This window comes from Pongo pygmaeus, chromosome 4 (assembly GCF_028885625.2).
Source record: "Pongo pygmaeus isolate AG05252 chromosome 4, NHGRI_mPonPyg2-v2.0_pri, whole genome shotgun sequence".
In the NCBI taxonomy this organism is placed as follows: Eukaryota; Metazoa; Chordata; class Mammalia; order Primates; family Hominidae; genus Pongo; species Pongo pygmaeus.
This window is the reverse complement of record NC_072377.2, coordinates 25,257,922-25,285,318: the sequence shown is the minus strand read 5'-3', so window position 1 is coordinate 25,285,318 and position 27,397 is coordinate 25,257,922.

The following is a 27,397-nucleotide window of genomic DNA, read 5'->3' as shown; positions in this document are numbered from 1 at the left end:
TTTCCATGTTTAGTGCTTCCTTCAGGAGCTCTTTCAGGGCAGGCCTGGTGGTGACAAAATCTCTCAGCATTTGCTTGTCTGTAAAGGATTTTATTTCTCTTTCACATATGAAGCTTAGTTTGGCTGGATATGAAATTCTGGGTTGAAAAATTCTTTTATTTAAGAATGTTGAACATTGGCCCCCACTCTCTTCTGGCTTGTAGAGTTTCTGCTGAGAGATCTGTTGTTAGTCTGATGGGCTTCCCTTTGTGGGTAACCTGACCTTTCTCTCTGGCTGCCCTTAACATTTTTTCCTTCATTTCAACTTTGGTGAATCTGACAATTATGTGTCTTGGAGTTGCTCTTCTGAAGAAGTATCTTTGTGGCGTTCTCTAGTAGTTTATAGATTCATTGCCATCCCCATCATGCTACCAATGGCTTTCTTCACAGAATTGGAAAAAACTACTTTAAAGTTCATATGGAACCAAAAAGGAGCCTGCATTGCCAAGTCAATCCTAAGCCAAAGGAGCAAAGCTGGAGGCAGCATGCTACCTGATTTCAAACTATACTGCAAGGCTACAGTAACCAAAATAGCATGGTATTGGTACCAAAACAGAGATATAGACCAATGGAACAGAGCAGAGCCCTCAGAAATAATACCACACATCTACAACCATCTGATCTTTGACAAACCTGACAAAAACAAGAAATGAGGAAAGGATTCCCTGTTTAATAAATTGTGCTGGGAAAATTGGCTAGCCATAAGTAGAAAGCTGAAAATGGATCCATTCCTTACACCTTATCCAGAAATTAATTCAAGATGGATTAAAGACTTAAATGTTAGACCTAAAACCATAAAAACCCTAGAAGAAAATCTAGGCAATACCATTCAGTACAAAGGCATGAGCAAGGACTTCATGTCTAAAACACCAAAAGCAATGGCAACAAAAGACAAATGGGAGGTAATTAAACTAAAGAGCTTCTGCACAGCAAAAGAAACTACCATCAGAGTGAACAGGCATCCTAAAGAATGGGAGAAAATTTTGGCAATCTGCTCATCTGACAAAGGGCTAATATCCAGAATCTACAAAGAACTCAAACAGACTTACAAGAAAAAAACAAACAACCCCATCAAAAAGTGGGTGAAGGATATGAACAGACACTTCTCAAAAGAAGACATTTATGCAACCAACAGACACATGAAAAAATGCTCTTCATCACTGGCCATCAGAGAAATGCAAATCAAAACCAAAATGAGATACCATCTCACACCAGTTAGAATGGGGATCATTAAAAAGTCAGGAAACAACAGGTGCTGGAGAGGATTTGGAGAAATAGGAACACTTTTACACTGTTGGTGGGACCGTGAACTAGTTCAACCATTGTAGAAGACAGTGTGGCGATTCCTCAGGGATCTAGAGCTAGAAATACCATTTGACCCAGCCATCCCATTACTGGGTATATACCCAAAGGTTTATAAATCATGCTGCTATAAAGACACATGCACACGTATGTTTATTGTGGCATTATTCACAATAGCAAAGACTTGGAACCAACCCAAATGTCCATCAATGATAGACTGGATTAAGAAAATGTGGCATGTATCCCCCATGGAATACTATGCAGCCATAAAAAAGGATGAGTTCATGTCCTTTGTAGGGACTTGGATGAAGCTGGAAACCATCATTCTGAGCAAACTATTGCAATGACAAAAAAACCAAACACCGCATGTTCTCACTCATAGGTGGGAATTGAACAATGAGAACACTTGGACACAGGAAGGGGAACATCACACACCAGGGCCTGTTGTGGGGTGTGGGAGGGGAGAGGGATAGCATTAGGAGAGATACCTAATGTAAATGATGAGTTAATGGGTGCAGCACACCAACATGGCACATGTATACATATGTAACAAACCTGCATGTTGTGTACATGTACCCTAGAACTTAAAGTATAATAAAAAAAAAAACTAAAGCTGCATCAGTTAAATGTGTTCTCTAAATGGTTTGAAGAGTAGCCTTAATTATTCTCACCACAAAAAATGATGTATGAGGTGATAGACACATTAATTCACTCGATTAACAATTTCACAATGTATACATATATCGAAACATCACATTATACATTGTAAATATACACACTTTTCATTTGTTTACTATACTTTAATAAAGAAATGTAATAATCAAAAAAAAAAAGAAGAACGTCTTTCAAGTAAGAACCTGATCTGGTGTATATCATATCCTCTCATATACAAGGCTCTTAAAATATACTTTGAAGTATAGTTATCTATAATAAAGATACACTAAGTCTTGACTACAGGTGAGCCTACTTGGAAAAGATGTATTCACTGTGGCTAATAGAAGTGTGAAACATTATCAATGGATTTTTTATTGCACAACCACACTGTTGTGGGTATAGAGAAAGCCAAAGAACACTTAAAGGCATCTAGCCCATATACAACAGCTATACCACATGATGGAGTGGATCAATATCATAAATGGCAGCAATGGACTAGTAGTCACCAGGGCTTTCCACAACTTGCTTATGGAGTTGTTGGATGACTTTTCATTAGATTATATAAGACAGGAGTTACAAATACAAATGCCTACTATAACCAGATTTCCCAATTTTCAAGGGCAGCAAAAAAAAAAAAAAAAAACAGAAATATTAATACATATGGAATTTCTCAAATTTAAAAACTGCCCTATGTTTATTTTATATGTATGGGTCAACAATTTATAGTCTAAATTAAATGCGTTAAACAAGACTTTTCTACACACGAGTGTTCAGAGCTTGGTTTAGGTACCCAAGGGTCTTAAGTCACACAAGGGAGATAGCATCAAAGAAAAAGCATGTTGGAAACGTACCTACTGACAAGTTAACATATTTTGTGACCAAGAAGGGCTTAATGTTTTCTCAGCTTGACTAAAATTTAGACAGGCTTTTTTCTGACTTTCTGCCCTGACCTCGCATTTCTTAGAGCATTTACTTTAGAACATATGTAAATTTTTTCTCTGCCCCTTGGAGATATAAATCTTTTGAAAAATCTCTGGCCAGTTTTACTACCCAAGAATAATTTTTAAAGAAGCTGGAAGTCATCCTTTTGAAATGTAGTCATCAAAAAAAAAAAAAAAAATAGTTCCGCTGTCTGCAGGCAGGTAGAAGTGTAACTTTAATGGGTACCTATTGGCAAATACAGAAGGCCTAATTACAGAGAAAAACATTTGCAAGCCAAAAAAAGTGAATGGGTTTAACATATCCATTGATCTACCTCTCCCTAAAGTTCCGGGATATGTTTTCCATAACTCACACTATCACTTAAAAACCCTCATGACTTACATTTCAGTGGATTAATTTCAAAGTGAGTTATGTCCCCTTCCCCCATTGCAAAAGTCTTGAATAAAGTCTTTCTTGCATGTTTCACTTTCTTCAGTGGAATTTTTGATCTGACGATGGGTTTCAACACTTGAAGCTTAATTTAGAGATATAGGAGAAATGTGACTAATTATATTACAGGCAGGATACAGTCATTTGTACAGATTACACATTGTAATTACCTGTGTACTAACCTATCTTACAAAGGAAGGAGTGGGCTAGTTTTCTGCAATATTGCTCACAACTAGGGAATGCCACTGACAATAGACACCCAATACATGTGTTGTGCATGAATTGAATGTGATATAGATAAATAGTCCTGCCCAATCCATCAGTTAGTTACTCTCTGAAAATAAAATGAACTAAAATGAAAGAATTTTAAATAAGAAGATCTGGAAGTAGTATATTGTAGAGGGAAAATGCATGTGTTGTAGTAAGCCACATGTTAACTTGAATACAACTGTATCCATTTATCAGTTATATAATCACAGGCAAAATACTCTCATATTCTATAGAATGTTCATATGTAAATTAGGGAAACAGTAGCAACACTTGTCAAATATCCTATGAGGATACTCAATATTTAGTATTTTTTATATATTATAAAATATTTATTGCATACAGTGTACTATTCTCTATTTTTTCTAAAAGTAAACATTCTGAAGAACACTATACTGACTAATATTGGAGTAATATATTACTATTTTGAAAAAAATACCTAATGTATATATATTAGAATTTCTCACCATTTGGGAATCATCCTGTTTCTAATCCTGCCAGAGCTATTGTTTTTGTTATTGAAAAGGACAACTTATTTTTCTCTACCATGTGAATTCCTGTTCATACTTCAAAGACTATATTGACTACCACATCTCTATTAAATCAGTAATTAAAGTCACTTACTCTGTGTTTTCTTGATGTCTTTTACATGGTTTTTATATGAATGTCATATTATTGCACCGTACTTATTTCTTTACTTTTCCATATTTGATTAAATTTAGATGTGTTTGAAGGTAGAAACCAGGACTGTTTCATTATTGTTTCTTGAAGAGTTGTCATCTGTTTCTGACACATAACAGATACTCAATATAGAGTTGTTGATTGGCTGGCTGACTAGCTGGTTGAGGCTATTTTTCTCAATTTCTGTTCCAAAGTGAACAAAACATGAAGAATTAAGAGAAAACCTTAAAAACAAAAGCAAAATTATTTTACACTTTCCAAAAATAACAATTCTAGCAAAGATAAATGGTTGAAATAATAAGATTTGCTTGATTCAAAATCAGAAGAATATACGAAAAACACTTTGTTGTTGTTCCATAATGTATCTTTATTTATTGTTAATGGGTATGACAGATGCAAAAGAGAGCATATGTACAAACACACACACACTTATACATACACACCCTCTCACTATACCATTGTTTGATCAAGTATTCTAATGGTATAAAATTGTTATATGTCTTGGGAATATTACAAATATTTCTATTTGTTTGGTTCCACAAGTTTTAGTTTATAAAGATAGAATACTTCATGGTTTTGAACAGACACAAAAATGAATAGCTTTAAAAATGCTAGTATTGTTTGCGTTATTTCTCTGGGCCAAGCATAGCTACATATTTCCCATTCCACTTAATCTACACATTAACCATGTATAGTAATTTCTATTAGGTTTTCATATCATAAAAAAATTTACAATTAGAAAGAAACTTTGGCTCAGTTCCCTCAAGTAACTTGAGTGAAATGCAGATTTGGGTATAAGGATCTACGAATAGAAAGCCTATGTTTTTCAGTACTATACTATCATCTTAATAGTAGACACACATAGATTTTAGAGAACTTTGCAATTTATAGGTAGAGGATATCATAAAAAAGGCTGAATACATTGGCATTGTTTAATAACGTTGCCTTTAGCAGGATATGAAAACAGCATACATGTATCTGATGTGTAGGTATTGTGTTAAAAGATCACTGTGATGAGCGGGCGCGGTGGCTCACACCTGTAATCCCAGCATTTTGGGAGACTGAGATGGGTGAATCGTTGAGGTCAGGAGTTCGAGACCAGCCTGGTGACCATGGCGAAGCCCCGTCTCTACTAAAAATACAAAAATTAGCCAGGCAGGGTGGCGCACACCTGTAGTCCCAGCTACTCAGGAGTCTGAAGCAGGAGAATCGTTTGAACCGGGGAGGCAGAAGTTGCAGTGAGCCAAGATCACAATACTGCACTCCAGCCTGGGCGACAGAGCTAGACACTGTCAAAAAAAAAAAAAAAAGAAAAGAAAAAATCACTGAAAATATGTTTTCAGTATTCTTTACTTCAGAAGAGGAGGCCAAATCTAGGAATAATTCAGATTTCAGAGAGAGAGAATAATAACTTTCTAACAGAATGAAAAGGGATTGCAACTTTGTTATACACAAGGCACTGTAGGTACTTTGTATATATAATTTCTTTTTTAGCAATTGTTTTTGTTTTTACATTTAATAGAGAATTTCATGTGGATTCATTATGTTTTAAAGAAGAGAAAGTGAGTGAGATACACATTAAAAGCTACCAAGTTAACAATGAAACTTCATTTTCTTTAGTACTCTAAAGAATTAGAATCACAGAAATACAAATCACACCTTCCTAATTACAGCAAATTAATTACTAAAAATAATAAAAACAATTTGCCATAGTTTCATTTTGCCTAAAATTTCATATTAGTTTCTATATGCATTTCTAGCTGGAAATACAATATCTGTTTATTAACATTTGTTGCCAAGTACTGTATATCATCCATAATTCTGGGTTATTAAATTCCTGAAGCATGCAATACAGCAAACTTACTAGATTTTATGCAAATTGTTATATAACAAAATAAGATCAGATGGTACTCATCATAGCAGAATCTTTCCGTAACAGTTTCATATTTTTGTTAAAATTAAACAAAACATAAAGGCACCTCTGACTTTTAACTTATTTTAATTCATTCCCTATAAACATTTTTTAAACCATTCTCCTAACTCTTTGCACCACATTATAACATTTCAGTTTTAACATTCTTTTGATATTAAGTAAGTTGTTGTCTTTGACTTGTTATCAGGATCTATGGGATAAGTGTGAATAACATTTTCATCGTAAGACAATCTACAAGTGTATAGAAAGAACAAAATTCAGCTTAGGATATGGCTCAACCACTAATGCATAAACAATACCAAAATGTTGTTATTAGTGTTACATTTAGATTTATTAATGTATAAAATAGGTATATAAACAGAAATACATATATATATTTACTACTCATTTTATCAATTCTTTTCTCCTTCCATATTCAAGGCACATAGAGTTAATTGCTCAAGAAAAATTAATGCAGACAATACATTTGAATTCAGTGCACATTTTCTTTAATTCTATGATTTTGCTAATTAGTTTACACAGACATACAGAGCACTGCATTTTTTAATTACATTGAACTTTTATTAGCTGTTTTGCAGAATTAGAATAGTGGGAAAAAAGTAATGATTTCATAGGAAATTCACTTGTACTTTTATTTAAATTCATGAAATTATTTAGGGCAAATGTTCATTTTCAGCATGAAGAAAGAAAGAGGATATAGTTGTGATAGTTGAAGTAAGACAGAAGAAGATCACTTGGTTAGTCCATTGACTACCTAAAAGGCAGCCTGGAAGAGGAGCATGAGATGTGTATGTCAGTGGGAACACACAGGGTGAATCTGCTCTTTGTATAATAAGGAGTTTAATTTGAAATGTAACAGTGAAAAACAAGGAGTAAAGCACATGTATTTTTGTAAGACACCAGAGAAGAGCTGAAAGATCCCTATTCACGATTTTATTTCTCAGTGGAGAGATATAAAGGGATCCTCCATTGTGCCTGTATTATAAGATATATTTCAGAAAGACTTTTAAAACTTAAAGTGAGCATGAGAATTGAAAATAAACAAATGAGCGAACAAACAGCAAAGTGGTTTACACATCATGTTGAAAAATTTCTTGTCTATCATTAATAAAGTTGGCATTACCACGATAAAATGAAATTTAAAAGTAACAATAGAATATTTTAAAATACATAACCACTTGTACATTAAGTTAACCTTAAAATATATCCGTTTGGTTGAATAGAAAATTATTCACTTTTTAGAGATTATTTAGAAACTAAAATAAAAATCTGTATGTTTTAACTGTTTTCACAGGAATAGATTTTTTTTTTCTTATGAGCAATTGAAAACAAATAGCAGAGCACAGTCATTTGGCCATCTATGAGGTTACTATTCAGAATTAATAGTGTTGATTAATATTAACAATAACTTCTCAGAGACAGAAAATTAAAGATGCTTTTAACAGTAGCATTCAAAATTACATAATAAACACATAGTTAATTAACAAAAATGAGCAGGGTTTATTGATATAAAAAATCTAAGCTATGAACCAAAATTTTATTTCCACAAATGGAGACTAATGAATAATTTGCAAATGAAACAATAAGTGGTTAAAAGATTAGATTTCCCTAATTTACCTAATCATATAGCATAATTTTATTTGAATATTGTATTTCCTCATAAGCCTTAAATTTAAATTTAAAATCATATGAAAAATAAAATGGATAAAAAGTAAAAGATTTTATGTAAAATTTGCCTAAATAATATGAAAAGTTTTATCAATCTTCGTTAATTAAATCATTTTGATATTGGCTCAGCAACAGATATGCAGATCAATGAGCATAAGATAAGTTATTAATTATTGAAAAAATGTATTAGGTAAAACTGGCACTTCAAATTAGAGGAAAATATTATCTTTTCCATAAATGTCATAATTTACAAAGGCTAATAATACAATTGCTATTTCTCCTCTGTCAGCTTTCCTTTGGAATAATGATATTCTCTTATTCTTAAGGCCTAGAATCTTTTTTGTTACATTGGAAGTCTATTCCCTAGAAGCCTTCCTATGCAAATGACGGTGCAAACACAGTTTTCATTAGTATTTTTTGTTTGATCATTGTCAGCCTTTTGTCCAACTTGAATATTGTAGTATATAGATATTTTTAGCAGCCTCTCTTGTCTCTTTAACAATGTTTTATACTAAACTTTCTTTACTTTTAGTTTTACACTTGAGTATTAGAATATTTTAAATAGTTGTATTAAACACACACACACCCGTACATGTATCTCTAAATTGTATAGAAAAGCTTATTTTTTTTATAATCTTGGCATTCCACTCCTCAGAATTCTAAAGAGATTTGTTTTTTAAATTATTGAATACATAATCAAGCCACTAGGGGTGGGAGAAAGCCTTAGGCTGAGACATCTTGAATATACTAATTATTTGAAATTTAAAATAAAATGGCCACAAAAATACATGCTTCCTTAAGTCTTAATCAATTTTTAATGTAGTACATAAATGTGTAGATACATCAAGTTTATAAACAATGCTTAAAAATTTAGTAACATAAAAGTCAATCTTAGATCATTATGAAAAAATAATTCAAAAATAGAAGTATTATGACCAGAGCCCTGAGATCTTTAAAACACTGTGGTCAAATTGCAGCAAAGAACAGCCTGGAAGTGCTCATCATGGAAGAAAACATCGATTGAAAGTCCTTCTATTAGGTTCTGTCAGGATACTTTCAAATCAGTTCTGTCAAGAGCTGGTGATTTTTGAGTGGCTAGATCATAAGTAATTTTATTATTTACTAAAGTAGAAGTTTGCAAACATTATATATTATGCATTTGGGAATTAACCAAACATAAATTTGACACACACACAAATAACCCCAATTCATTTCACATGACATACATAAATATTAATGTAAAATGGATCAGAGACCTAAATATAAAAAATAAAACTATAAAACTTCTAGAACAATGTACGTGAGAAAATACTTGTAACTTTGAGGAAAGCAAAGACTTCTTAGAAAAACAAAAGAATAGTCTATATAAAAACAAATCTGTGAATTAGATTTCATAAGAATTAACAACTTCTGCTGCTCAAAAAATTAAGAAAATGAAGAGGTAAGTTATAGATTGGGAGAAAATATTGTTAAAATAATTGTATTTAAAATATAGAAATAAACTTCAAAATTTAGTAAAAAAAAGCAAAAAAGCTAATAAAAGGGGAATCAAAATATTTGATTTGTACTACAACACTTAAAAAATTACAGAAAACAGACAAACACATCAAAAGATGTTCAACAACTTTAGGAATTAGGGAAATGCAATTTAATACCAAAATAGAATCCTACAACATTCCTACAAGAATAGATCAAATTGATGCAAACCAACAAACAAAATTCACAGTATCAAGAGCTGGCCAGGATGAAAAGGCAACTGAGAATTCCACATATTGTTCAAAAGAATGCAAAATTGCATACCAGCTCTGGAAAATACTTTGTAATTTCTTATAAATTTAATTATACTTTTACCATATGAACTATGGATCCTACTGCTAGGTATTTAATGAATAAAAAGGTTTCCACAAAACCTCAGCAAATGTTTATGACAACTTCCTTCATAGCTACAAAAATTAACCCAAATGTCCCTAAATCAGAAAATAGACAAATTCTATCTACCCATGAAATAAAAATAACAAAAAGAAATGAACTACAGACATGTACAATAAAAAAGAATCTCAAATTCATTATGCTAAGGAAAGTAGGCAAACTCAAAAATTTGTGCAAATATCCTCAATAAAATATTAGTAAATCAGATCCAGCAATATTTAAATGCGGTTCCTTTTTAGAACCGCATTTCATGACCTACTAGATTTATTCCATTTACACTAATCTGGTCCCTTCTTTGAAAGCCAATCAATGGATTCTACTATGTCAACAGACTAAAGAAAAAAAATTATGTGATCATATAAATGCATCCAAAAAAGCATTGACAATCAACACTCATTTATAACACTCTTAGCAAACTAGGACCAGAGGGGTTCTTTCTCTACTTGATAAAGAATACGTACAAAACATCTACAACTAGCATCATACTTAAGCATGAAAGACTTAATGCTTTCCCTGTAATATTGAGAACAAGACAAATATGTCCCCTCTCATTCAACACAATGTTGGAAATCCTACCAACTATAATGAGAAAGAAAAATAAATGAAAACTAAAGATGTTGTAACTAAAAAAAAGGAATAAAACTCTCATTATTTGAAGTTGTCATGATTGTCTATGAAAAGAGGAAGAAGAGAACAACAAAAAACTTTCAGGCATTAAGATGACAAAAAAAACTCACTATTTGAGGATGTCACGATTTTCTATGTTAAAAAGAAAAACAACTAAAACCCCTCACTGGACTAATGAGTGAGTTCAGCAGGGTTGCAGGTGTAAGGTCAATACACAAAAATCAATTAAATTTCTACATACTAACAATTAGCATATGAAAGCCAAAATTTAAAACTCAATAGCATGTATAATTGTTTCAAATAAAATCAAATATGTAGGTTACATATAAACTTAACCAAACGTATACAATCTATGTACTGAAAATTATATAAATTACTGCTAAAAATTTAAAGAAGTGCTAAATAAATGAAGAGACATAGTGTATTTATGTATTAGAGGACTGAATATGGTACAGATGTTGATGTTTAATAAAATTCGTTTTTTTTTTTTTTTTTTTTTGAGATGGAGTCTCGCACTGTCGCCCAGGCTGGAGTGCAGTGGTGCGATCTCAGCTCACTGCAACCTCCACCTCCCAGGTTCAAGCAATTCTCCTGCCTCAGCCTCCTGAGTAGCTGAGATTACAGGCTCCCGCCACCACGCCCGGCTAATTTTTTTGTTTGTTTGTTTTGTATTTTTAGTAGAGGCGGCGTTTCACCCATGTTGATCAGGCTGGTCTCAAACTCCTGACCTCATGATCTGCCCGCCTCAGCCTCCCAAACTGCTGGGATTACAGGTGTGAGCCACCGTGTCTGGCCAATAAATAAAATTCTTATCAAAATTCAAGTAATGTTTCTTTCTTATGAGCAAGTTTATTCTAAATTTTATATAAGAAAGTCTAGATCTGTATAATTATAATGACATTGAAAAGTCAGAAAAAAAGTGGGAGAGATCACTCTACCGGATATTAAGACCAACTCTAAAAAATAAAAGAATATAGTAGTGAAAAAGGGATAGACACCTAAATCAATAGCTCAAAATAAAAATGCCAGAAATAGTTTTGCACTATGTCAAATAGTGTTTTAACAAAGGTACAAAAGCGATTTAATTGAGGATGATAGCTTTTTCAACGAACTTGCCCGAAGCAGTGAGACACCCACAAGCAAAAAAAGAAAAAGAAAAAGAAAAAAAAAAAAGAATCTAAAGGCAGACAACCTATATAAAAATTAACTCATACTGAATGGGCAAAAGCTGGAATCATTCCCTATGAAAACCAGCACAAGAGAAGGATGTCCTCACTCACTACTCCTATTCAACATAGTATTGAAAGTTCTGGCCAGGGCAATTAGGCAAGAGAAAGAAATAAAGTGTTTTCAGTTAGGAAGAGAGGAAGTCAAATTGTCTCTGTTTGCAGATGACACGATTGTATATTTAGAAAATCCCATAATCTCAGCCCCAAATCTCCTTAAGCTGATAAGCAACTTCAGCAAAGTCTTAGGATCCAAAATCGATGTGCAAAAATCACAGGCATTCCCATACACCAATAACAGAAAATCAGAGTGCCAAATCATGAGTGAACTCCCATTCACAATTGCTACAAAGAGAATAAAGTATCTAGGAATACAACTTACAAGGGATGTGAAGGCCTCTTCAAGGAGAACTACAAACCACTGCTCAAGGAAATAAGAGAGGACACAAGCAAATGGAAATTCCATACTCATGGACAGGAAGAATCAATATTGTGAAAATGGCCATACTGCACAAAGTAATTTGTAGATTTAATGCTATCCTCATCAAGCTACCATTGACTTTCTTCACAGAATTGAAAAAATACTTTAAATTTCATATGGAACCAAAAAAGAGCCCATATAGCCAAGACAATCCTAAGCAAAAAGAACAAAGTTGGAGGCATCATGTTACCTGACTTCAAACTATACTAAAAGGCTACAGTAACTAAAATAGCATGGTACTGGTACCAAAACAGATATATAGACCAATGGAACAGAACAGAGACCTCAGAAATAATGCCACACATCTACAACCATCTGATCTTTGACAAACCTGACAAAAACAAGAAATGGGGAAAGGATTCTCTATTTAATAAATTGTGTGGGAAAACTGGCTAGCCAAAACTGAAACTGGATGCTTTCCTTACAGCTTATACAAAAATTAACTCAAGATGGAGTAAAGACTTAAAAGTAAGATCTAAAACCATAAAAACCCTAGAAGAAAACCTAGGCAACACCACTGAGGACAGAGGCATAGGCAAAGACTTCATTATTAAAACACCAAAAACAATGGCAACAAAAGCCAAAATTGACAAATGGGATCTAAATAAACTAAAGAGCTTCTGCACAGCAAAAGAAATGATCATCAGAGTGAACAGGAAACCTACAGAATGGGAGAAATTTTTTGCAATCTATCCATCTGACAAAGAGCTAATATCCAGAATCTACAAGGAACTTAAACGAATTTACAAGAAAAAAACAACCCCATCAAAAAGTGGGCAAAGGATATGAACAGACACTTCTCAAAAGAAGACATTTATGTGGCCAACAAACATGAGAAAAAGCTCATCATCACTGGTCATTAGAGAAATGCAAATCAAAACCACAATGAGATACCATCTCACTCCAATTAGAATGGCGATCATTAAAAAGTCAGGAAACAACAGATGCTGAAGAGGATTTGGAAAAACAGAAATGCTTTTACACTGTTGGTGGGAGTGTAAATTAGTTCAACCATTGTGGAAGTCTGTGTGGTGATTCCTCAAGGATCTAGAACCAGGAAAGCCATTTGACCCAGCAATTCCATTACTGGATATATACCCAAAGGATTATAAATCATTCTACTATAAAGACAGATGCACACATATGTTTATTGCAGCACTATTCACAATAACAAAGACTTGGAACCAACCCAAATGCCCATCAATGATAGACTGGATAAAGAAAATGTGGCACATATACACCATGGAATACTATGTAGCCATAAAAAAGAATGGGTTCATTCCTTTGCAGGGGCATGGATGAAGCTGGAAACCATAATTCTCAGCAAACTTACACAGGAACAGAAAACCAAACAATGCACGTTCTCACTCATAATGGGAGTTGAACAATGAGAACACATGGACACAGGGAGGGGAACATCACATGCCAGGGCTTGTTGGGTGGTGGGGGGCTAGGGCTGGGATAGCATTAGGAAAAATACCTAATGTATATGACGAGTTGATGGGTGCAGCAAACCACCATGGCACGTGTATACCTATGTAACAAACCTGCACGTTCTGCACATGTTTCCCAGAACTTAAAGTGTAGTTTAAAAAATGAATTCAAAATGCAAGCATAATGCAGTGAAATATAGAACTATAAAACTTTTGGAGGCACTGGGGTGAGATAGTAGATAATTTATACTTCTTAGATTTCACATTGAAAGAACAATATAAAGGGGAAATAATGACAAACTGGACTTCATTAAAATTAAAAACTATTACTGTGCTAAAAGTTGAAATGATGTACAGAAAAGCCACAGATTTTGAGAAAATACTTGTAAGCAGTATATTTAGCAAAAGACTTGCATTTAGAAAATTTTTTTTAATTATCAAAACTCAACAGTAATTGAACAAACAGTACAATAAGTAAATGGGCAAAAGACACAAACAGACATTTCACTGAAAAGTATATTCACATGGCAAATAAACATATAAAATATGTTCAACATCATCAATGATACAGGAGATATAAATTTTAACCACAATAACATATCTCACTTTGCCTAACAGAATGATGAAAATTAATATTATAATAATAATAATATAATGATAATACCAAAGGCTGGCAATGATGCAGAGAAAGAAGAGGAACAAACTAAATTCAAAGGTAGAAGAAGAAGGAAAATACTAAATGTTTAATCAGAGATCAACTAAATAGAGAATAGAAAAATAATTTTAAACATTTTTAAACAAATGTTTAAAATTTTTAAACAAAAATTTTTTTAAGATGAATAAAACTGAAAAATACTTAGTTCAGTTGGCTAAGAAAAAAAACAGGAAGATTCAAATTACTAACATAGGATTTAACGTGGGGACAATATGACAGAACTTACAGAAATAAAAATTATTAAATTTTTATTGCACAATGGCATACCAAACAAATTAGATGAAATAGGTGAAATAGTCAAATTCCTAGAAACACACACATTATCACTCAAAAAATTTAAACAATCAAAACATACTTCTGTGAAAATGAAAAGACTGAGTCAATAATCAAATACTTCCTAACAAAGAAAAGCCCAGGACCAGATGGCTACACTGGGGAATTCTATAAAATATTTAAAGGAAAATATACAATTATCTTTTTCAAAATCTTCCAGAAAACATAGAAGAGGAGTGATCCCTTCCAAACTTATTCTACATGGCTAGGATTATCTTATCACCAAAAGCCAAAGACTTCACAAGTAAGGAAAACAACAGATCCTATGCACTCTATGAATATACATGCAAACATCCTCAAAAAATACATATCCAAAAGCTTACTGAAAAGATTATACACCATGAATATTTAACATCAATTCTTAAGAAACTCTTCCAAAAACAGAATAGTAGAGAATACTTCTAAGCTTATTCTATGGGGCTTCTATTACTCTGACATTAAAGCCAGACAAAAATATCTCAAAAAAATGAAAGCCAATATCTATTATGAAGATACAAAATATCCTCAGTGAAATATTAGCAAAATAAATCCAACAGTACATTAAAAGATTTATACAGCAGGTCCATGAAATTCTCAGATATGAGGAATATAAAGTTGACTCAGATATGACATTCAATGTAATATACCATATTGTTAGAACAAAGGGCATTATTATCTTAATAAATGCAGAAAATTTTATTTGACAAAATATAATGCATTTTCACGGTAAAAAAAATTCAACAAATTAGAAATAGAAGAAATTTCCTGCAAACAAATAAAGGACAGTTGTAAAAAGCTCTCTACTAATATATTTCTTTCCCTATTTATGCCTAGTGTTCCATTATTGGAATGCTAAGCATGTAGGAGTTATTTATATCCTACTGCTCAAGGTGATCACCAAGTTCTGATTGCAAAAATACAAAATTTGCCACCTCAGGCGTAAATGGGTTAATGTTAATAGGTAAAAGACTGAATGTTTTCTCACTAATAACTGAAACAAGATGCAGATATTCACTCTCACCACTTTTATTCACCATTGTACATTTGGTGCTATCTAGGACAATTCGACAAGAAAGTAAAGTAAAATGCATTCAGATTAGAAAGAATGAGAACTATCTCTCTTTTCACATGACATGATCTTATGTGTAGAAAAATCTCAAGGAATCCAAAACACCTATTAGAGCTAATAAACAACTTCAGCAAGTTTGCAGGGTACAAGTCAATATATAAAATTGATTGTATGTCTGCACACTAAGACTGAACATCCAAAACTGAAAGTGATAAAATGATTTCATTTACAATAGCAAAATTACAAATATTTAGGAATAAGTTTAACAAAAGAGAGTCAGACTTGTACCCTGAATTTTACAAAACATTATTTAAAGATATTAATGAAAAGACATCTCATGTCTTTGGATAACTAATATTTCTGCTAATGATCTACAAACTTAGTGCAATCTCTATCAATATTCTAGTGGCTTTTTAAAGATATTTATAAACTGATCCTAAAACTCACATGGAAATTTAAAGAATCCAGAAGAGCCAAACAGTCATAATTAAAATTTAGAGTTGGATAATTCACTTTTCCTTACTACCAACTTTACTATGAAGCTATAGTAATAAAAACATTGTGGCATAAAGTGTAGGAAAGTCATATAGTAATACAAGCAGTGTGTTATAAGCATAGGAAAGTCATATAGATCAATGGAATAGAGTTGGGAATCCATAAATAAACCTACACATTTATAACTAATTCATATATTAAGAAGGTTTTTAAGACTACTTGATGGGGAAATAAATGATTTCCACAAATAGTGCTAGTAAAACTGAATATCCACATACAAAAGAATCATTACACCCCTTCTTCACACTACGCATATTCACAAAAAAATCTCAAAATGAATCAAATATCAAAATGTGAGAGCTTAAATGATAAACCTCTAGAAGAAAACAGAGGAGTAAATATTTGTGATATTTAGTAAAAATATATGACAGCAAAAAATACTAGTAGCAAAAGAAAAATTAATAAACAAATTGTGCTTAATTAAAATTAAAAACAGTTTAATTATACTATCACGAAAAAGAAAAGAGAGACCACAAAATGGGACAAAATATTGCGAATTGTATATCTGATAAGAGATTAATAGCCAGAATACATACTGAATTCTAAAGACATTAACCCAATTACAATGATTTGAGTACACATTTGTCTAAAGAAGATGTACAACGTGCCAATCAGAACTACAGTCATTCACCACGTCCCACCTAACAGCATGGCTCTAATTAAAAACATGAGAAATGAAACATATTAGCAAAGACGTGAAGAAATTGGAGCGCTTATTCATTGATGATGGAAATTTAAAGTGCTTCAGACATTCTGGAAAGTTCATGAGAAAGTTAGAGTTATTCTATGACCCAGCAATGCAACCCTAGGTACACATTTCAGAGAATTGAAAACATAAGTCTATTCAAAAAATTGTACCTGCATTCCATAGCAGCATTTGTCATAATACCTAAAACACTGTCAAAACACAGATGTCCATCAACTGATGAACTGACTAAACAAAATGGGGTACATCTATACAATGAAATATGATTTGACCATAAAATAATGAAATATTCATAAATACAAAAATATAGATAAAGCATAAAAGCACTGCGCTAAGTAAAAAAAAACAGACTCAAAAATGATACTATTTATATTAAATCTGCGATTGGGTAATTTATAGAGAAAGAAAGTAGATAGGCATAGCATTTGCCATAATGAGTATGGCATTTATTTGGGGGAGTGATAAAAATACAGTGGAATTAGGTAATAGTGATGATTGCACAACTTTTTCGAATAAAATAAAAATCCCTCAATTGTAGAATTTAAACAGGCAATTTTTAGGGTAAATTAAATCACAATATAAAAATTGTAAGAGAGAAATAGTAAAATATATATATATAAATATAAAGAATTTACTTCAAATTAATCTGGTGGTATGATTTGGTGGCATAAAAAGTAAGAGTTAAGATGAAAAAAGTTTAAACTCTTGAAACTAAATGACAGAAATGTGCAGCTTGTTGAGGCAGGAGAATGGCATGAACCCGGGAGGCAGAGCTTACAGTGAGCCCAGTTTGCACCACTGCACTCCAGCCTGGGCTACAGAGCAAGACTCCGACTCAAAAAAAAAAAAAAAAAAAAAAAAAGAAAAGAAATGTGCAGCTTGTTATATTTTCTTTTTGTGTACATGTTTAAATTTTTGCAATTGCCTGCTGGATTTAATATTAAATGCTGGATTATCTCTTAAAAACATTTACTAAAAATTTAAAACAATTTTTTTCAATTCCAAAAGACCCGGTTTTAAATTTATTCTCTCTTTTGTATTATTTATACTCCCTTGACTAATTGCTTTAAATTCTCTAATTTTTCTATAAACTGTGTATAAATCTGGGAGTTACTAAAAGCTGTGGTACCATGTAAGAGAATAATAAGAGTATAATTTTGTATAGGATTGATAAAATTCAACAGACCTGATACCACCACCATAACCTGAACAGTTTCAAATAACTACAATAGTTTCAACTGTCAATTTCTCTAATCCAAATAGATTGACCAACATTTAAGTAGGAGCTGAAGAAAACATGTTTAGCTTCCCTAAGAAAAGATAATGTTACATAAAAGTAACCATTACATAGATGAAAATCTCTAAGGCAAACAATCAGATCCTTTATTTGGGGTTCAACAGCCAAACATAGGACAAATTTGGTAATATCACAGGTTGGAAGATTTATACAGAATATAAAAACATACATCTAATGAAAGCTGTTCTCCAAATTAAATAGTATCACCTATGTATTAGTAATTCTCTCCTACTAAATATACACACTCAAAGGCTGCACTATAATTAAGTTTTATACATTAATTAGAAAATTGCACTACACTTGTGCTCTCCAAAGAATTTGTTGCAGGATCCCTTTTTTTATTTTATTTTATTATTATTATACTTTAAGTTTTAGGGTACATGTGCACAATGTGCAGGTTAGTTACATATGTATACATGTGCCATGCTGGTGCACTGCACTCACTAACTCGTCATCTAGCATTAGGTATATCTCCCAATGCTATCCCTCCCCCCTCCCCCCACCCCACAACAGTCCTCAGAGTGTGATGTTCCCCTTCCTGTGTCCATGTGTTCTCATTGTTCAATTCCCACCTATGAGTGAGAATATGCGGTGTTTGGTTTTTTGTTCTTGCGATAGTTTACTCAGAATGATGATTTCCAATTTCATCCGTGTCCCTACAAAGGACATGAACTCTTCATTTTTTATGGCTGCATAGTATTCCATGGTGTATATGTGCCACATTTTCTTAATCCAGTCTATCATTGTTGGACATTTGGGTTGGTTCCAAGTCTTTGCTATTGTGAATAGTGCCGCAATAAACATACGTGTGCATGTGTCTTTATAGCAGCATGATTTATAGTCCTTTGGGTACATACCCAGTAATGGGATGGCTGGGTCGAATGGAATTTCTAGTTCTAGATCCCTGAGGAATCGCCACACTGTCTTCCACAATGGTTGGACTAGTTTACAGTCCCACCAACAGTGTAAAAGTGTTCCTATTTCTCCACATCCTCTCCAGCACCTGTTGTTTCCTGACTTATTAATGATCGCCATTCTAACTGGTGTGAGATGGTATCTCATTGTGGTTTTGATTTGCATTTCTCTGATGGCCAGTGATGGTGAGCATTTTTTCATGTGTTTTTTGGCTGCATAAATGTCTTCTTTTGAGAAGTGTCTGTTTATATCCTTCGCCCACTTTTTGATGGGTTTTTTTTTTCTTGTAAATTTGTTTGAGTTCTTTGTAGATTCTGGATATTAGCCCTTTGTTAGATGAGTAGGTTGTGAAAATTTTCTCCCGTTTTGTAGGTTGCCTGTTCACTCTGATGGTAGTTTCTTTTGCTGTGCAGAAGCTCTTGAGTTTAATTAGATCCCATTTGTCAATTTTGGCTTTTGTTGCCATTGCTTTTGGTGTTTTAGACATGAAGTCCTTGCCCATGCCTATGTCCTGAATGGTAATGCCTAGGTTTTCTTCTAGGGTTTTTATGGTTTTAGGTCTAACGTTTAGGTCTTTAATCCATCTTGAGTTGATTTATGTATAAGGTGTAAGGAAGGGATCCAGTTTCAGCTTTCTACATATGGCTAGCCAATTTTCCCAGCACAATTTATTAAATAGGGAATCCTTTCCCCATTGCTTGTTTTTGTCAGGTTTGTCAAAGATCAGATAGTTGTAGATACGTGGCGTTATTTCTGAGGGCTCTGTTCTGTTCCATTGATCTATATCTCTGTTTTGGTACCAGTACCATGCTGTTTTGGTTACTGTTGCCTTGCAGTATAGTTTGAAGTCAGGTAGTGTGATGCCTCCAGCTTTGTTCTTTTGGCTGAGGGTTGACTTGGCAATGCGGGCTCTTTTTTGGTTCCATATGAACTTTAAAGTAGCTTTTTCCAATTCTGTGAAGAAAGTCATTGGTAGCTTGATGGGGATGGCATTCAATCTATAAATTACCTTGGGCAGTATGGCCATTTTCACAATATTGATTCTTCCTACCCATGAGCATGGAATGTTCTTCCATTTGTTTGTATCCTCTTTTATTTCATTGAGCAGTGGTTTGTAGTTCTCCTTGAAGAGGTCCTTCACATCCCTTGTAAGTTGGATATCTAGGTATTTTATTCTCTTTGAAGCAATTGTGAATAGGAGTTCACTCATGATTTGGCTCTCTGTTTGTCTGCTATCGGTGTATAAGAATGCTTGTGATTTTTGTACATTGATTTTGTATCCTGAGACTTTACTGAAGTTGCTTATCAGCCTAAGGAGATTTTGGGCTGAGACAGTGGGGTTTTCTAGATATACAATCATGTCGTCTGCAAACAGGGACAATTTGACTTCCTCTTTTCCTAATTGAATACCCTTTATTTCCTTCTCCTGCCTAATTGCCCTGGCCAGAACTTCCAACACTATGTTGAATAGGAGTGGTGAGAGAGGGTATCCCTGTCTTGTGCCAGTTTTCAAAGGGAATGCTTCCAGTTTTTGCCCATTCAGTATGATATTGGCTGTGGGTTTGTCATAGTTAGCTGTTATTATTTGGAGATATGTCCCATCAATACCTAATTTATTGAGAGTTTTTAGCATGAAGCGTTGTTGAATTTTGTCAAAGGCCTTTTCTGCATCTATTGAGATAATCATGTGGTTTTTGTCTTCGGTTCTGTTTATATGCTGGATTACATTTATTGATTTGCGTATATTGAACCAGCCTTGCATCCCAGGGATGAAGCCCACTTGATCATGGTGGATAAGCTTTTTGATGTGCTGCTGGATTCAGTTTGCCAGTATTTTATTGAGGATTTTTGCATCAATGTGCATGCTAGAGACAAAATGTTTATGTTCCCTGAAATTGATATGCTGAAACCTAATACTCAGTGTGATGGTATTAGGAGTTTGGGAGTTTGGGAGGTCCTTAGGTCCTGAGGGTGGACCTCTCATGAATGAGATACATGACCTTAAAAAGGAGCCCCCAGAGACATCTTTTATCCCCTCTGCCATGTGAGGACAGGATGAGAAAACGTATGTCTGAACCAAGAAGTAGTTCTTCACCACATGCCAACTCTACCCAACCCCTAATCTTGGATTTCCCCCAGAAAGCTCTACTTCCCTGTCACTGGACAATCATTTTAGAACACTGAGTAAGACTATTGCCAATATTCATCAGATACTTTCATTTTAAGATATTTAAAAACTTTTAATGTCAAATTTTTGTTATCCTGTCTGGTGTTTCTCCTTAATCAATATCCATGAGTATGACGTATTTTCCATCATGTATCCAACGTCTTTCTTAATTATTTTCCTAACTCTAACTCACAAATATGCCAAAAAAAACTTTGATTGTACTTAAAAATATTACATATAAACCCTTTCATTGGGAATTGGTTAGACAAACAAAGTTGGGAAAAGGAGTTGGGATATTTGTGTATGAAAGGGAGAGAGAGAGATTTTAAGGAGTTGGCTCAAGGGATTGTGGAGTCTGGCAATTGTGAACTCTGTAGGTCTGACCAGCCAGCTGGAAACACTGACAAGAGTTGAAGTCACAGTCTTGAATCCAAAATCATGGGGCAGGCTGGCAGGCTGCAAACTCAGACAAGATTTTTATGTTACCTTTTCAAGGCAGAATTCATTGATCCCTGGGAAACTTCAGTTTCTGCTCCTAAGGCCTTCAAGTGATCAGATGAGGCCCACCTGCCTTATGCAGAATAATCTCTTTTCTTTACAGTTAATTTGTTGCAAATGTTAATCACATCTGGGAAATACCTCACAGCAGCATCTAGATTAGCATTTGACCAAACAACTGGGAATCATAGGTCTGCTATGTTGACATATAAAATTAACTACCTGTGATAGTTAATACTAAGAGTCAACTTGATTGGATTAAATGATACAAAGTATTGATCCCAGGTGTGTCTGTGAGAGTGTTACCTAAAGAGATAAACATTTAAGTCAGTGGGCTGGGAAAGGCAGATCCACCCTTAATCTGCTGGGCACAATCAAATCAGCTGTCAGCGAATATAAAGCAGGCAGAAAAACATGAAAAGGAGAAACTGGCCTGTCCTCCCAGCCTACATCTTTCTCCAGTACTGGATGCCTCCTGCCCTGGATCATTGGACTCTGGTACTGGATGCCTCCCACCCTTGATCATTGGACTCAAAGTTCTTCAGTTTTGAGACTCGGACTGACTCTCCTTGCTTCTCAAGCTTGTAGACAGCCTATTTGTGGAAACTTGTGAAAGTGTAAGTTAATAAAAAACTCCTATGTGTATATATATATATATATATATATATATATACACACACACATATATATATACACATATATATATGAGAGAGTTCATATACATATGAGAGTACTTATATATATATAAAGTTCCCATATATATTTATATTTATATATATATAGGGAGTTCATATATATATATATATATGGGGAGTTCATATATATATATATATGGGGAGTTCATATATATATATATATATATGGGGAGTTCATATATATGTGTGTATATATATATATATATGTTCTTTAGAGGGACAAAACTAATAGAATATACATATATATATATATATATATATATATATATATATATATCTTGAGAACCCTGACTAATACACTACCCCATCATCACGATATGTGTGTTTACCAAATTGATGCATCCATGGAAAAATAAAGTTTATTGTGTTTTTGCATTGGCACAAATTCATTTCTCCCTCTCTCCAGTTTTGAATGTGTTCCAATGTTCCATGTGATTTCCATGTTCCAAGGTTTGCAACAGGGAAAGGTGATGCAATTCAGGAAGAAGGAAAAAATCAAGTCTGGTAACCTCCACTTTAAGCAGTTTGTAAAACGCAATATTAATCATAATGAAAAAAAAAAGAGGTGGGCATAAAATAAGACTAGAAAGTCCACATTCTTGGAATTTTTTTAAATGTTCATAAAAATATATTGACATTAGCTCTAAGAAGTAATTGAAAAGAATATTTTGAAGTCATGAAAAAAGTAATTATTATAATAAAAACTACTTTCTACTGTTAAATTATTTGAATAATCTTGTATACCTTTAAACAATGATTAATTCTTGCCTCTTCTCTAGAAGGTTCTATATGTAAAGATGCCCTAATGTAATTTAAAACTATTGTTTCTATTAAACTTGTTGACTTCATATTTTCTCATTTGTATGCAAATATTATATTTATTTTTTACTTTCTGAGAAATAACAACTTTTCATTAATTATGCCTCTAAGGAAGAAAAATCCCAGAGCTAAACCAAAGCAATAATTTAAAACTAAAATAAAATTATAAATTCCAAAAAGCGTTATTTAAAAGTTAGATTTACATGTATACCTGAAGGCCTTTCATTAAAGGAGGCTGAGATAGAATCTCCTGTGATTTAATTTTGAGTCAAATTTTTCTACTTAGATGTGGCTATTCTTACACATATAACCAGTAACACATAAAATAGATATTAGATTTACATTTGTAACTTAACTTGAATAATAACAAGAAACAAATTGATTCAGAAAAAGCTGACTAATATGTGCTCAATGTCTAATTAGTCCAGTAGTATGAATTTTGCCCATTTCACTAAATTAGCTGAATAAGTTTGGAGGTCACACACATTGCACTAGTTATGCAGTTCAAACACATAGTCCTTGTAATCCTATTTAAATATGCACTAACCTGGAAAAAAGATGTCATTAAATGCCTGTATAATCTTAACTAGCCAGATTTTGATGTAAAAAAAGTAATCTTAAATTTTCTATTCTCAGTTTCCTTTCTACAACCCAATGAGTGCAAGCTCAATTGTTTTGGAAACTCCCAGAAATATTTACAATAAAATAGAATTATTATTTTGGTACCATTTTTACAAATATCGTGTAACTAGTAGAAGCAGCTCAAGAAAAAAAGAGGAGTCTTACAAAGAGAAGTGAAGTCACTTATACACTCCAGCTTCAGTGTTACGGATGGTTAGAGAAACCATTGGGTTTAATTAGCAATTCCTCAAATTCAATTCCACAGGAGTATTCAAGAAGACTTTAAATAGCATATAAATGAAATTTTTTAAAAAGGTTACATTTATATTTTAAAGCAAATTAGAAAATTCAAGAAAATTTCTAACATTTCAACTACAACACTGAACATAAAGTCAATGAGCAAAAAGTATTTTATCCCTAAAATGGGAAAACTAAATTCTGCTTTTCATATGTAGATGTTTCATTATAGATATAAAGAGAAAAATTAGCTTTAATCCTTAGTATAAAAATTAATGACCACGAATGAAAATGATATTGGTCTAACCAAAGCACAAATGTACAAGGGCTTACCTCAGTAGTGGCCTTATATTTAAGATATTTCTTCAGGAATCCTACTTTGTGATATCCTAAATGGAATATTGCTCTTCATTCACGACAGAAAGGACAATTGATTTTGCTAAATAAGTGTGCACATCAGTGACTGAAAAGTTATGTAGCTGAATCTAGTTTTTAAAAAGCGTAGAAAGATATAGTAATGTACTAAAATGTTTATGGTGAGTTAAACAATCGCATTGTTCATAATGCAAAAATAAGGTAAAGGAGCTGTTTGCAAAGGTCAAGCCTTTAGAAAATATACAGTATACATTACCCATTTGGCAGTATTTTATTTACTTCTAAATATATAATAACAATACCCATGTGACAATGTTTTATTTGCTTAACTCAGTTTGAGAATGGGTTACGCTATAAAATGGGAGTTCTTTAACATTGGTTTCTAAGTTGCAATAGAGAGGTCCTTTCTTCTTATTATGAAAGGGTAAGCCAAGTGGGCATCTACATCAAGCTTTTCTTACCATCAACAAATACCTGTAACCTATTTACAGACATCAGAAACTATTTTGCCAGAAAATTTCCTTTTAATACAGGAATCAGAAAACTTTTTCTGTTAAAGGTCATATGGTAAATGTTTTAGGTTTTGCAGGCCATTTGGTCCGTGTGACAAGTCCTCCATTCTGTCATTGTAGCATGAAAGCAGCCATAGACATTACAAAAAGAATGGATGTGATTGTTATCCTAAAACCTAATTTATAAAAACAAGATGCTTTAGTCTGTTCTCACATGACTACAAAGAAATACCTGACACTGGATAATTTATAAATAAAGAAAAGAGGTTTGGCTCACATTTCCACAGGCTAGACAGGAAGTGTGAAGTTGGCCTTTGCTTGACGTCGGGAGAGGCCTCAGGAAACTTATAAACATGGCTGAAGGGGAAGGGGAAGCCGAGCAGACATTTCACACGACTGGAGCAGGAGGAAGACAGAGCCCCGGGGGAGGTGCTGCAGGCTTTTAAACGACCAGCTCTCACAAGAACTAACACACTATCGGGGAACAACAGCAAGGGGATAGTGCCAAACCATTCATGAGAAATCCGGCCCAGTGATCCAGTCAGCTCCCATCAGGCCCTACCTCCAGCATTGAGTTCCACAACCCAACATGAGATTTAGTGGGGACACAGATTAAAACCATATCACAAGGCTCTGGTCAAAAGAGGCCTCTTGGCTGGATTTGGACTTTTGGCTACGTTTAACCCACAAATTGTAGCTTGCTGATTCATTTGACTTCAATAGGACATACAAGGATGAAAATTATTCGTATGGATACTGTGTTAGCCATGTCATACACAATTCAATTCATCAGTAAATATTATTATATTATTTTTCTAATTTTATGCAACCCCTGCATAACCATACTTACTAATCTCTGTAAAATACTACTTGTTTTATTCTAATTGTTTAATTTTGATTTTAAAAATCAGAATAATTTTGAACTTCTAGATGCTTCATTTGGTTACTTACACCTGTAGGGAGGATAAGGGAAGATAATTTCAACCAACAAAACATGTGAATGCAGATAATGAGTTTTAATGACCATTATAGACCACTCAATGGCACTGAAATAATTAGAACCTAGGTTTATTATCTTAAACTATAAAACCAGTACCTAAGAAATTGCCTCTCTTCTATTAGGGACTTGGTTTTGGAAGAGGTGAGCTGCAACCAGTATTGGGCTTAATTATCAGTCTTTCATATGAACAATTACATGAGAATCTATGTTAGCACATTTTCCTCCTAATTATGCATTTTCTTATTGAAAAAAGCACAATAAAATAAACTCCCAAATACAAATTTATTTTAGACTTTTTTTCAAACCAGACAGAATAGTGAATCAATTTCTTCTTCCTGCAAACAGAAAAAAAAATGAAAAAAATTGTTGGGTACATAATTGATCTGATCACTGTTTAATAGAGTGAAAAATCACATAATAAAAAAATGTTTCACTTACTTTAAGAGAAGAAAGTCTAAAGAGATTGCCATCTCATGCATGTTCTAGGGGAACTTTGTGAAAGGTGAGGCTCTTTATCTTTTAAAAACCATTTGCTTTTTTGCATTCAATTTTAAAATATTACATGTAACACATTATTTATTGTAAGAATTACTTTGAGCTCTTCCAGGGAGGCCAACTTTGAATGCCTCTTTGACCTATATTTGCATATCTGTCTTTATGATCAATGGTAAGACAAATACACATAAATTTCCCTTAGAAAACTTAGTTTACAACTACGGGGATGAAATAATTAGATCTGCAGGTAAATCTTTTGAGTGCAGTTGGGAGAATATGGAAACATGAACTGACCCTAAAAATGATGAGAAGACCCATGGCCTGCTTTAGTACACAACAAAAGAGAAAGTGTCAAGACTTAAAAATATGGCACTGATTTAAAATTCAATTTATTTACCATCTATTCACACTAGGAATACAAGATGAGTGAGCCATGGATGAACCCCTTAGAAAAGTGGTTTGACACACACTTCCACAGGCTATACAGGAAGCATGATGTTGGCCTCTGCTTGACTTCTTGGGAGACCTCAGGGGACTTACAATCATGGCAGAAGGTGAAGGGGAAGCAGAGCTGACACTTCACAAGGCTGGAGCAGGAAGAATCTAGTAAGGGAGATGAATCATTGTTGTCATAATATTATAAGGCAGAATGAAATGGATAGGCCAAAGACAGAGTTTTTGTTACATGGATAAGGGAAAGATAAATTGTCTGTAACTTAGGTGTTCACACAGTAAATATCTTTTGAACTGAGCTGAAATTGGGGTCTATTATGCAGTTTCACGTAGTGACATCTAGAG